This window comes from Ailuropoda melanoleuca, chromosome 4 (assembly GCF_002007445.2).
Source record: "Ailuropoda melanoleuca isolate Jingjing chromosome 4, ASM200744v2, whole genome shotgun sequence".
NCBI lineage: Eukaryota > Metazoa > Chordata > Mammalia > Carnivora > Ursidae > Ailuropoda > Ailuropoda melanoleuca.
This window is the reverse complement of record NC_048221.1, coordinates 27,428,045-27,441,064: the sequence shown is the minus strand read 5'-3', so window position 1 is coordinate 27,441,064 and position 13,020 is coordinate 27,428,045. Positions and strand designations below refer to the sequence as shown.

The 13,020-nt window shown below is 38.3% G+C and overlaps 1 protein-coding gene across 7 annotated transcripts in view; it reads left to right on the top strand.

Annotated features, from left to right (window-relative positions):
• The window catches only part of FHIT (fragile histidine triad diadenosine triphosphatase), a 1,448,934-nt gene that overhangs the window by 720,070 nt on the left and 715,844 nt on the right, over positions 1 to 13,020 (top strand). The gene's annotated exons all lie outside the window — the stretch shown is intronic.

Here is a 13,020-nt window from a genome sequence, read left to right as displayed (position 1 = left end):
CCTTTGGGTACAAGGACTGTCTCAGGAAATGGGTCATCCGACCCACGATCCTGACTCTGATGCAGGGGTGAGGCTTATCTTGCATGAATGATTCAGTTCCACTTCAACGAAACTAGCGGCTTTCAGATTTTTATTTTAAACTGCGCATTCCTTTTTTTTGAAAGTTATTTATAATCTTGTGTGGAAACTCAGTTTATCAAACCGATTCCAGTAAGGTGCTCTAGTTAGGACAGAGCATAGCTTGTTTGGGGCTTCCCATCCTCAGCCTGCCTCTGACTGCCTTTGAAGACCTTTGCCTTAAACAAAATAGTGGTCTGTTTTCTAAGGCTGTTTGCTGAGAAACTGACTTTGAATGCCTAGTGGACCAATATGCAGGTAATGTGCAGAAGGATAAAGCCTCCAACCTTTTTATCCCAAGTAGGGAATATAGTTGACCTTTGAACAACATGGGTTTGAACTGTACGTGTCCACTTATACATGGATTTTTTTTAAGACTTTATTTTTAAGTAATATCTACATCCAATGTGGGGCTCGAACTCACAACCCTGACATCAAGAGCCTCGTGCTTTACTGATGGAGCCAGCCAGGTGCCCCTACATATGTTTTTTCTTTTTTTTTCAGCAAATTCAATACAGGCCTGTAAATGTGTTTTTTCTCATGATTTTCTTAACACTGCCTTTTCTCTAGCTTCCTTTATTGTAAGAATACAGTAGATAATACATATACAAAATTTGTGTTAATTGACTTTAGGTTTTGGGGAAGGCTTCCGGTCAATAGTAGGCTATTAGTAGTGAGGTTTTTGGGGAGTCAGAAGTTGCACATGGAATTTTGATTGCCCTGGGCAATCAGTGCCCCTAATCGTCATGTTGTTCAGGAGTCAACTATGCTTTGAAGAACTCTGAACAGTTCTTAGAGTGCTAGAGAGAAGATCCCACTATTTGGCATTTTTAAAGCTGCTGTATAGCTGCCTCCTTTCATTTTAAAGAACAGAGATGTTAAATATGATGGAGAGAAGAATGTTGCTGTCCTTTTAATTAGTTTCTTGATTTCGTTTAACTGAACCATTCAGTATGGTAATGTCTCCCAGAGCTGCTGGGGAGTCTTCCATGTATATCTATATATATTTGTATGAATAGAAGAGAAGTGTAAGTGTAGCATGTGTGAATGTTGCATAATACAGTCCAAGTGCTGGGTTTCTATCAGTCTAAGACTAGAAATGGTAGAACTGAGGACATCAGGATGGCTCAGGCAGTTAGGCTTCCAACTCTTGATTTCAGCTCAGGTCGTGATCTCAGGGTCCTGGGATATCAAGCCCTGTGTCGGGATCCATGCTCAGTGGAGAGTCTGCTTGGGGAGTCTCTCCCTCCCTCTCCCTCTGCCCCTCTCCCCATTCACATGCATGTGTACTCTCTCTCTCTTTAAATAAATCTATTTTAAAAAAGAGAAAAAGAAATGGTAGAATTGGATATTTGTTTTTTTTAATCAAAAGGAAAATCGTGATTAAGGCTCACTCTTCAATAACATATTTACTACCAGGCAATTTGAAATAATCAGACCTTTTTTGTGATTCCAGAAATAGTTCAAATAAAGATCTATTTTTCAATTTGAAGAAAAAAAAATTTGGTCACACCATGGGATGGAGAATTGTTTTAGTTCAGTTTTTTTTTTTTTCTTAACATTAGGGGATTTTTTTAAAAGAAAAGTTTTCTGTGCCAGGGTTGTTATATATATTCTTTTTTTTTGTTGTTTTTTAAACTTAATTAAAAAATACATTTTCTTTAAATAGAGCCCTAAGTTTGGGATTGATGACTAAGGATCCCTTAAATTCATGTCTACTTAAATTAATTCACTACTTCCAACGTGAATTTTCTTCTGAACAAGCAATGAAAAAATATTTAGCTTATATAGGCCATCTGGCTTTAAAATGTGGAGAATTTTCTTTTAGGCTTCATCTATTTTAGTGTGACTATAGGATCAGAATTCCAATGAATCCTAAACAGAAGACTCACAATTCAAACTTTAATGCTTTGGGGATTGTAAATCACAGCACATATGGGATGATACATGTTTTGGGAGAAACGGATCCTCCTGGCCCACATGTAAAATTAAAGCAGTCTGTATTCTGTGTTTATTGAACATAGTTATTTTACCAAGATGGATCTGAATAAACAGTTCCTGGATTTTTAATCTTATCATTGGTATAATTAAAAACCATAAAAATGTCTTTTTGTCAAATTATCATGCAATATAAATGCTCAATAATGTTCTCAACTTAAAAGGTTGCTCAGAAAAAGTAATGGCTTTCCTTGTTTTCTCATGGTTCATTTTTTACCATCTAATAAATAACAAGAAAGGGTCTTATTATCCTTGGAAGGAAGCTATGAATCCTGTGGTTAGTCTAAAGACATGGGACCTCTTTCCCTGTAGGCCTTGTACTCTGACAAGACAAGACATTTGGACAGAGATATTCATAATTACTATAGCCAAGAGATTTGGCTTTATTTTAACGTTTCTCAAAATGTGTACTGAGAAAGTCCATTCCCCAAAGGGTCAGTAGAAAGTTCAAGGCAAGTTCAACTGGCATATCTGTTGGAAGACTTCTCAACCTTCAGATGTTTTAATATGTGAATGTGCATCATGAATCTAATGAAAAGAGGGTGTTGGAAGGAGCACAATGATAGGCAGTGATTTCCAGATGATTTGACTCTAGAATATCTTGTAGGACTCTAGTTCTGTTGATGATAGCTCGGGGGAACTTTATGTGTGATTGGGAACTTGTAGGCTTGTTAATACCGAATTTCCTGGGTTCTTGACAGCATCAGACTCTCCTGTCCTACCTCACTCCAGTACATTTTAACATTTCTGAAACTGGGATGCAGTTTACAATCATCACATACTGGTTTTCCTTTAATTCCAACAAAGCTATTAGTGAATTGATGGTGCCTTTGAATTAAGTAAATTATTAAGTAATGCAGATTTAAATTAGAATTTAGTCATTATGTTCATCCTATCCCACAGGAATTATAGTATTAAGTGTAAAGAACTAAATGAGAGGAAAAAGACTGTTCTGTTTTGTGAAAAAATTCATTTACTATGCTACTATGAGCTTTGTTTTCTAGAATGTCTGGGATCTGGTTAAAAAATAAATTTCACTCATAGTTTTGGTTAGCTTACTATAGTTGTGGCCCATGCTAAGTGCTTTCCGTAGAGGTACCTGTGGTAGGTGGTATTAACTGCATTTTAAATGTGAGGAAAAATGAGACCCAGAGAGATTTAATAATTTATATACTGTACTTGCTGTGGGTGAAGGAGATTTTAATCCCAGGCAGCCTGCCTGTCCCAACCTACTCATTGTTTAACCTAACTGAGCATTTATTTATTATTATTTATTATATATTATTATATTTATTCTTTTCAGGTAAACTTTCCTATACTTTGGCATTGCGACATGTACCAGTGAGTCCTTGAGCTGAATCTTTACTAGAACCACCTGGGGCTTCTTGGAAACTAGAGATTCCTGGGCCCCATCCCCAAGAGATACTTAGCTCTGGGGTGAGACTTGAGAAGCTGGTTTTCAACTTTGGTTTTTTTTTAATATAAAAAAAAGTCNATAAAAAAAAAGTCAAGCAATTTTGATTGAGCTTGATTTGGGAATGACTGATGAACACATAATAAGAAGTGTTTTTCTTTCCACCCAAGGTTAAAATGTAATAAAATGCAACATAGTCCTGAAACCGTGAAGAGCATCATGAAATGTTGTATGGCCCCGAAGGCCCCCCTCCTCTCTCACAGAGCATTGGCTCGCTGATTTCCTGCATCCATTATTGGCACCTGGAGGTGGCACTCAGGGTGTGTTGAGGAAGCAGATAGGCATAAATCCACTTAGTACCTTTGCCTGAAATGTGTGACAGCGCCTTCATGCCTCCTGATCCATTTGGTCCTCTTACTGTATTAAAAACCTTCTTTAAGAATTACCTCAATGTAAACTGTCACAGATGGAGATGAGTAAGATGTCAACACACCTGACCTTTCAGTCTTCAGCCCTGATGGCAATAAAAAAAGGGAGCCCCTCTAATCTGCCTGCAAATAGCTGCAGCTTCCTTGATCTGTGCTAATCAAAGGAACAAGCCCATAGGGGCTTAAAGGATTCCATGCTGCCACCGAGGCCATTAATTTAATTGCTGCATTCAGTGAATTATGGGGAAGGTGAGTTAAACACTGAAATCTTTGGGGCAAGAGATTAAGTAGGTTAGTTCCATAATTTGTGTTGTCTTTAAGAAGGGACGTAGTGTCCCCACAGTGCGACTTAGCAAAACTGATAGCTGTGTCTAAAGTCAGCACAAAAGATAAGTAGCAAGTCAGGTCTGGTCTTGGGAGGTGGGCAGGGGTGAGTGTGACAGAGTAGGTGTGAAGTAAATGCTCTTGAACTTCAGTGAACACTGGGAGCCTCCCTCGTTGGAGGTATCCTGGAATTATGCAAATTTTTTCCCCTGGGCTATGTGATAAGTAAAAAAAGGTACACCTTTTCAAATATTTATACTTATTAATATTTAAATGCAACTCTGTGTGTTTTGTGTTGTACAAATCCAGCTGTGAGCCATCATTATCCAGGGCATCTGATCAAATGTGAATTAATTGAGTCTGGTGGCCCTTTATATGCCCACTGTTTCTCTTAGTCTGGCTGACAGCCGCAGTCTTCATGCACATGGACTGGATGTCTTTTGGATTAATTGACTAGTTAAATGAATCATTTCATTGCATGAGAGTCCAACCACTGCTGGACTCAGTTTACCCGGTTGTTAGTGGTAGTTAACTTAAGCTGCTTTTGGTAAGCTGGTTTGTTTAAAAATGGATTTTGATCCTTTAATAAAATTATTGTTTTCCGCTTTATGAATTTCTTTTTTCTGATGCCAGCCTTATTAGCCCATTTTCCTCTACTGACAAACATTTATCAAAATAAATTTACCTCCAGTTGAGCACGTGGCTGTTAAAAGTCAAACAGAGCAGTCATTTGCAGGATTCCTCCTATTTGTGAAAGCTAATCATTTGTTTTAATTATTTCTATTAGGTTGCATAATCTTTTTAAAAATATTTTATTATGTTAGTCAGCATATAGTATATCATTAGTTTTTGATGTAGTGTTCCATGATTCATTGTTTAGGTTGCATAATCTTGAGAGAAGGGCATCTGGTATAGGATATTGCTCCTATATGAGTTAAAGGACTCTTTCAAGGAATCATGATAATACCCATAAAAGTTATTAGTAATGGAGCAAACATATACTGAATTCCTACTGTATGCCTGGCACTGCACTAATTAAGCAAAATGTTACCTCATTTTAATTAATGCTTACAACAAACCTGTCTTCATTTGTAATTGGTTCACTTGTTGGTTCTAGAGACTTGCATGTAGATAAGTTGCTTTCACCCTGTTTCATGAGGAGGAGTAGACTGTCAACTTGTAAAGGCTCATGAGAAGATGGCAAGTCTGAAGCTCAGTAATGGGGGGGGAACCAGTCCTCAAAGTCTAATAGGAAGTGAGTGGCCCTTGTTGTCTAAGACCCTGACTTAAAATGGAGTTTAGTCTTTGGTAAAAAAGAGAACCTCTCTGATCTTCATGAAAACCCAATCTGAGTTGGAGCCTATGTGAATTCTAATTAAGCATCTCCCCACAGTGGCTGAGTCACTTACCTTCCTTTTTCTGTTCCCACCTATTACCCCCCACCCTCGCCCGACACCTCACCCCCACCATCGGTGTAAATGTAAAACTTTATTTACATTTGGAATATAAGTATTGCTTTTAAAAAGAAAAGAAAATATATTCTCAAGGTGCATATGCTGTAATATAGTGGATATGGACATCAACTTGAAAATTGGGTTCAAATCATAGCTCTAATATGTTTGAGCTAANATATAGTGGATATGGACATCAACTTGAAAATTGGGTTCAAATCATAGCTCTAATATGTTTGAGCTAACCTGGGTGAGGATTTGAACCTCGCTGTGCCTCAGTTTCCTTTAAAACTCTGAGTAATAGTAGCATCACCCCGGCAAACTATGGAAGATGAGATCATGTGTATTATAAGCTTAGCTCAATAACGAGTACCTAGAAAGGGCCCAAGATGTGTGTAAGAAATGGCGGCCTTTTTTTCCCCCCGAAGATAGATTTGGGACTTAAAAAATTAAATTAGGTTAAAAAATAATGACTTTTGGTGCTGTGGGATTTGTGAGCTCAAGGACTTGGGTTGCAAGAACAACAAACACGAGCCTGCTTATTTAATAGAACGTGCCCTCAATGAGGGGCTGATCCACTTTCAGCTTGAGGAGTGCTTCAGAATTTTAATTATTTGGAGGAGCTTCCCAGGGTAATAGAAGTTGCTTTATGGTTGCTTTCTCTCCATGTCAAACTGAAGGGATAATTGTAACAAATGAGCGTTCACATGCCAAGATGTGATGCAGCAAATGAACTTATGATAATAATCATCAACATGGCCAGGGTTCTGGTTTGATCAGTAGCCGAAGACTGCTTTCTTAAGATGAAATAGTCATTTAAACGAACACGACATCTTCTCTTGAGGGTTCTTCTGGAACAACACTCAGTTTATTTATTTATTTTTTCCTCCTAGATATCAAAGGCTCGTAACTTGGCATGCTGTCCTCCGTAGTCCGTCTGTTCATTCTGAGCTACTCCAGGGAGATTGATTGCTCTTCCTGGTGCTCTTATTAGCCTCCTTTACATAGCTCTTCATGGCACTTGTTATAATGCAAAAAGTAATAATATAATTAGCGTCCTTATGGCAGCTAATATTCATTGAACATATACTATGTGCCATGGAATTAGATGAAAAGCACTGCATCCTCTCATTTAATCCTCACAAATCTGAGAGGTAGGGATTTTCATTGCTTCCATTTTTCAGATGAGGAAGAGGTTGAGTTAGAGACCTTGAGTGATGTACCTAAAGTCACATCTAAGATTTAAACCAGGGCTGACTGTGCAGTCTGAGTGCATGGACACCACTGACCCAAAGCTGCCTCTCTGTTGTCCAGTTTCCTGCTTGTTTCCAGTCTCCTTATTTGCCAATAAGATCCCATGGCCTCCTGCGTATGTCTCATATCCTATTCTGGTACCTGGCATGAAGGAGGCATTTAAGCGGTAGAAAGAACGAATGAGTTCAGCCTCTCTGCATGGTGGATATTAACAAAAATGCTGCCGAGCCTTTAACAGCTTAAACAAAAAGTGAGAGAATTTTAATAGCATCATTTTAAGTGACAGACCGCTCCTCTGTGTCCATAGAAAAGTGAATATAGTGAAAGAATGGCAAAGTTAGGTTAGAAGCATTCAGCTGTGGAAGTTCTATAGGGCACTTGATTTTTTTAAGAAAAAAAAAACTGGTTGGGCATATAATAATTAAACTGTTCATGACAGCATATAATTGTATCATTATGCACATAACCCCGTTACTGTCATTTAGATCATAAGAGAGAAAAGTGTCAAAGTCCTTCTCATGGTGTTTAATTTTGTTTTAGCTTTTCCTAAAGGAAGCATTCAGTTTGTACTTTGAACTTGTAAACTTTTGACACATCTTTACATTCTTTACTGTTGTGAATCATTCATGAAAACTATAGAAATGACTCACTGTCCCCTTTTCATAATTTGGAGTCAGATCATTCTATGTAGATTAATCTTTCACTGTTCAAGTCCCCTATATGTGCATACTTTTAATGTGCCCTGTTTTTTTTTTTAACCTTCTGTCTTATTTGGAGTTAATACTGTTAGTATTACAGCCTGTAAGAAAAACAACTCAATTTATTCAAGACCATTTTAATTAAAAATATGTGCTAACTCTTCAGGGACCAGGTGGAAATTTACACTTCTCTGAAGACAGGGGTTACTGAGCAAATTAATAATGTAAACAAGATTTTGGAGGGAATATTTAATCAACTCCAGAGAAGAAACTTTGCAAGCAAGCTCCAGCACTGTTTAAAAAAAATTTTTTCCCCAGCAGTTTAGAGCTATCCATTGACATTCAGAAGATTGATTTGTTAATTACTAATCATTGTTTTGAACTCATTAAACTGGTCACATTAAATACTTTTATTTGGCTACATTCTGTTGGTCTCATACAAAATTGAATGTCATTGACTCTAACAGTGCTACATGTTGAATCCTTCCTCAATAATCACTGTTTACCACTTTCCACCAACTTTGTTATCCTAGGCACACAATAAAGCCTTTTCGAGTCTCACTTTGCATCTGTCAAATGGAACCTTGAAGAGTTTTCCAAGATTTAAATGAGATAAAGTGTATGCCTCATTTGCTGGGGTGCTCAGGAAATAGGTTGCTAATTCATAGTCCAAATTAGGGCAGTTTCGTTACGAAGTGGAGCTGCTTCCGCTGTAAATTTTCTGCCTTAGAGTTGCAGCATGGTTTCACTAATGCAAAACCTAAAATGACCGGTGGTTAGAATATTCCACCCCGTCCAACCACCCCCACCCCCAGATTTGGGCATTTATGTAAGAAGTCCTACATAAGTGTAGAAATAAAATGTATTTAATGATTTAATGATTTTACTCCCAAGCAAAATAAACTTGTAGAAAATCACAAGTTTTGAAACATCAATTAGAGTTGCCCCACTGAATTGTGCCTGGGATTTGTGATTCATGAACCTGCTGAAATTTGGAACTAGGTCGTTCCTGAATCCCACACGGGCCTGAAGCCTGTATCTTTAAGCCATCCTCGTGGTTAGGACTTTGTTCCTTTGCCAAAGCTGTGATTTTCTCTCTTCTCACATTGCTACAATTGGTCAAACATTTTTGCCCTTGTGAAATGCCCCATGCTACCTGCGTGGTTTGCTAAATTGGGAGTGTTTCCCGCTTGTAGTGAGTCTGGGTTTCTTCCTTAATATTATTTTCCTTGTCATTCAAATAAGAAATTTGAAATATTTTTCAGTTGTACTAATTTATCTTCAGGCAAAGTGAGATTGTTCATGGAATCTTTTTTCCTTTCTTGTAGTTCTTGCACCAGCCTTACCAATTGTTATTAAATACCCTTTGTGAAATTTTTTGTTTTGCATTTATATGTTTTCTGAAAAAGAGCATGGAGCAAGTATTTGCGATATGGTCTCATTTATTTCCTGCTTTATTTTTCTGGAAACCTCTTAAAAGCTGAATATGTCAAAGACAAGATGTACTAGACCATTAAGGAGATGATTTTATCCAGGCTCTTACAATAGGAGGAATGCTCACTCATGAGCAAAGTCTCAAAGAAGGAGGAGAAGAGTTGAGGTTGGCTGGTTGTTTGTACAAAGATGACTGGTGTAGTTTTGTTTGTAGTTATAAAAAATTGGAAACATCCTAAATGTCCAACAACAGAGGACAGTTTGTGTCAATTATAGCACTTATAGTGGCATGTTTCCTATGCAGCTGTTGTCGAAGATGAGGTAAGGGGCGCCTGGGTGGCTCAGTCGTTAAGCGTCTGCCTTTGGCTCAGGTCATGATTCCAGGGTCCTGGAATCGAGCCCCGCATTGGGCTCCCTGCTCCGCTGCGAGCCTGCTTCTTCCTCTCCCACTCCCTCTCTTGTATTCCCTCTCTTGCTTGCTGTCTCTCTCTCTGTCAAAAAAATTAATGAATGAAATCTTAAAAAAAAAAAAAGATGAGGTAAAAATTTTGAGGTTTTATGAAATAAGAGTGTTATGAGGAAGGGTGGATGCGGGTCTCAGAATATCCAAGGGCAGATTGGTCGTCGTACTTTGGGATGTTTCCCAAAACACAAAAGGGTAAGAATTTCTTGACCTTGGTTATTTCCTGGGAACACAGGGTTCAGGTTAAGTTCAACATTACCAGATAAAACTTGGTGAAAATGATTTTTTTGAATAGTGATAAAAGGTTATTGGGCTTTTCATTAATTGCTCTTTTGCTAATGTTTAATTTAAAGCATTTCAATATTGTGATGGCCTTAGTTGGCTTAAGAACTCCTAGAAACAAGTTTTCATTATACAAGTAACAAGTACCCATTTTAATTCTAAACTATTGGAAACAGTTAATTTGAAAGAAGTTTTATATGTTTATAAATCTCCTTGCAATAGCCTATGTGGTCTTTTAACCAAAATATAAGAGATTACAGTGTTCCACATATTACATACTAAATGGAAACCAGCTTTTTCATTTTCTATATTAATCTAGGTAAGGATTTACCTGTTGTTTGAAAATTTTCTTTTGAAACAGGTAGTTTTACATTTTAAAGCCTTCTTCCATTATAAGAAACAAGGATTTATTTTAGAATATTCTTATTAATACCTTCCCACCCACACCTCTGCTTACTCCCCCCCCTCCCTGCACTTCATTTCCCTTTATCTTCTTTCTAGTCTCTAAGTATGGAATTTCCCTACGTCTATCCTTTCTGCTTTTCTTTGACCTTCTCCCATTACTATCTTCCCTAATTGCATAGCTCTCTACTGATTATCTCTTTGTGCATCAGTGGCTCTTACCCTTTCTCCCAGCCAACGTATTAGAAGTGGAACTGCTGGTTCCCACCAGCACAGTGGATCTTAGGCTAGTGATTCTTCCCAGAGCTCTCTCTGAAAGTCTTGGAGTGGGGACTACTTCGTAAAGCACTCTACACTGACCCCCATCCCTGTGAGGGTACCCTACCCCGGCCATCATGAACCCCCAGCCCAACCTCCCTCACTAGACTAGGTTCACGCCAAGGTTTTCAGTGGCTTCCAGCTATCCCACAGATACTTAAGCTATTAATCAAATTCATAGTATTTAACCCTTAACAAACCGTCCCTTTGACTTCCTAATTTTTCAAAAATTTTTACACAAATGATCTAAGGCATTTGGAAATAAGAGTTGTCCTTAAGGAAAAATAAAGATGCATTTTAATCTTTAATTGCTTTCTCTTTTTGATTACAAAAGTCAGATAATACTTAAGGGTATTGAGAAAGTCACCTGTGATTCCACCGCACGGAGAGACTGCTGTGAACATTTGAGTGTATACCATACCTGACTTTACCCCATGTATTTAAACACAAAGTTGTTCTACAGAAATATAGCTTGATAGATGTACTGGTTTGGATCCAGACAATGGTTTAGAGAGGGAGCATAGCAAGATGGTCAAGGAGCACAAGTTCTACAGACCCTGTTTGAACCTGGCCTCTACCACTTACTCTCTATATGGACCTGACAATAAATTGCTCAAAGTCTCTGATACCTAATCAGTAAGCAGGGGCTATACCTTCACTGGGTTGTTGTTAGGATCAAGCAGGATCCTGCATGTTGGTATTTTTGGTTTATGGTGCCTAACACACAGCCTTTCTGTATCAGGTTATTTTCTGTTAATGAGTAAATTCTTATTTGCTGCTGTTTCCAGAATTCCACACTTACCCATTGCTTGTTAGGAAAGCTCTCTAGAACCTACTTCTGTAGCCAACCTCTGTCCTCCTTTCCCTCCCTGTCCGTCTGCTTGGACTGCTCTGTCCTTTCCCATCACCATGGCTACCAGCGTCTCCTCACAGGCTCACTTCCTCTTGGGGGTGTCTAAGTGGACTTCTGTCTTCTTACCTGGTTAATCATCTAGCCATTGGCATCTGGTTGATAAGCATGACTTAGCCCTTGGTGCCATGTATAAGTATATATGTGTATATATGTCACATATCTGATCTTCGGTTTGAATAGTTTTTCAAAGTGCTTTCACAGGTACCACCTTTACAAGAACATCATGAGGCAGGTTGGCATCTTTTATTGAGGATGAAACTGCAGCTCACAGTGTGACTTAGTCATGGTGGCACAGCTATGAGCCAGAAAAGCCAGGAACAGAATGTTGGCCTGCAGGTTGGGGTCCTAGTTCTCCTTCCTCTCCAGTGCTCGGAAAGGCTCATCAAAATGCATATTTGCAGGGGCGCCTGGGTGGCACAGCGGTTAAGCGTCTGCCTTCGGCTCAGGGCGTGATCCCGGCNAAAAATGCATATTTGCAGTGTGGAGTTTCTAGGCTATCGGAACAGGTTTGTGCCTCCTCAGAGATACTTGGTCTAAACACTAATTTGCAGTTTGCAACAACATTGAGGGAGGCAACTCCATGTGTCAGATAGTGAATTTTCCAACTCTGTGTAGAGTGACTGATCTTTATGCAGTCCTAGTAACTTGTGAAAGGGGGTAGACCAGGTGCTTCATTTTCCAAATCTATTAAATTATTTATTACTTGGCGGCAAAAATCTAGTTGGAATGAAGGCTTCTTAGCCCTTACGGCAATTTACATTGCCCATGTGTAATATCCCCCTAGAATGAACTTCCCGGCAAGGCTTAGTAAACACATTTCAACTAGATATAAAGATTTCATAAGCCATGTTCTTAGCAAAATGTGTTAGGGAAGAATCACAGCTCCCAAGATGTCATTAATTTTATATTTAGCTCAGAATTTAAGGACAGCTAGGAAAGGCACATGTCCATAATCCGTAGTCACATTATTAAAGTATAGGGAATACTCAGTGAGACATTAAGATGATCAATGCAGTCCAGGAGGCCTGTAAAGGGATGTGGTTAAGGGTTTGTGATATGGCATCCTGAGACCTACTTCAGGTTGACTCTCTACTGCTTACTACTTGGAGTAAATTAATAAACTGCTCTGTGCTTCATTTTTCTCATCTATCAAAAAGAGGATTATGAGAGTATTTACCTTGAAGAGTTGTCGTGAAGATGAACAGATTTCATGTAATATCCTTGGCACAATGCCTGCCGTATACAGATAATGTGCTTGTTTGGGTTTTTTTTTTTTTTTTTGGCCACAAGTTGATACCTTCTGATACTATACTCCATGTTAGTCATTTTTATTTACTTCTTGTTTGCTTATAGGCCTAAGGTTTTATTTTTTTAATTTATTTGTCACTCAGTCTTAAAAACTAGGTAATTTAAACTAGGTAAACTAAACTAAAAATCAAGGAGTTAGTTTAGGATACGTGCCATGTCCTGATGTCTTTCCACATCCCCATCATTTGGATGCTTTGGTATTTTCACTTAATATTA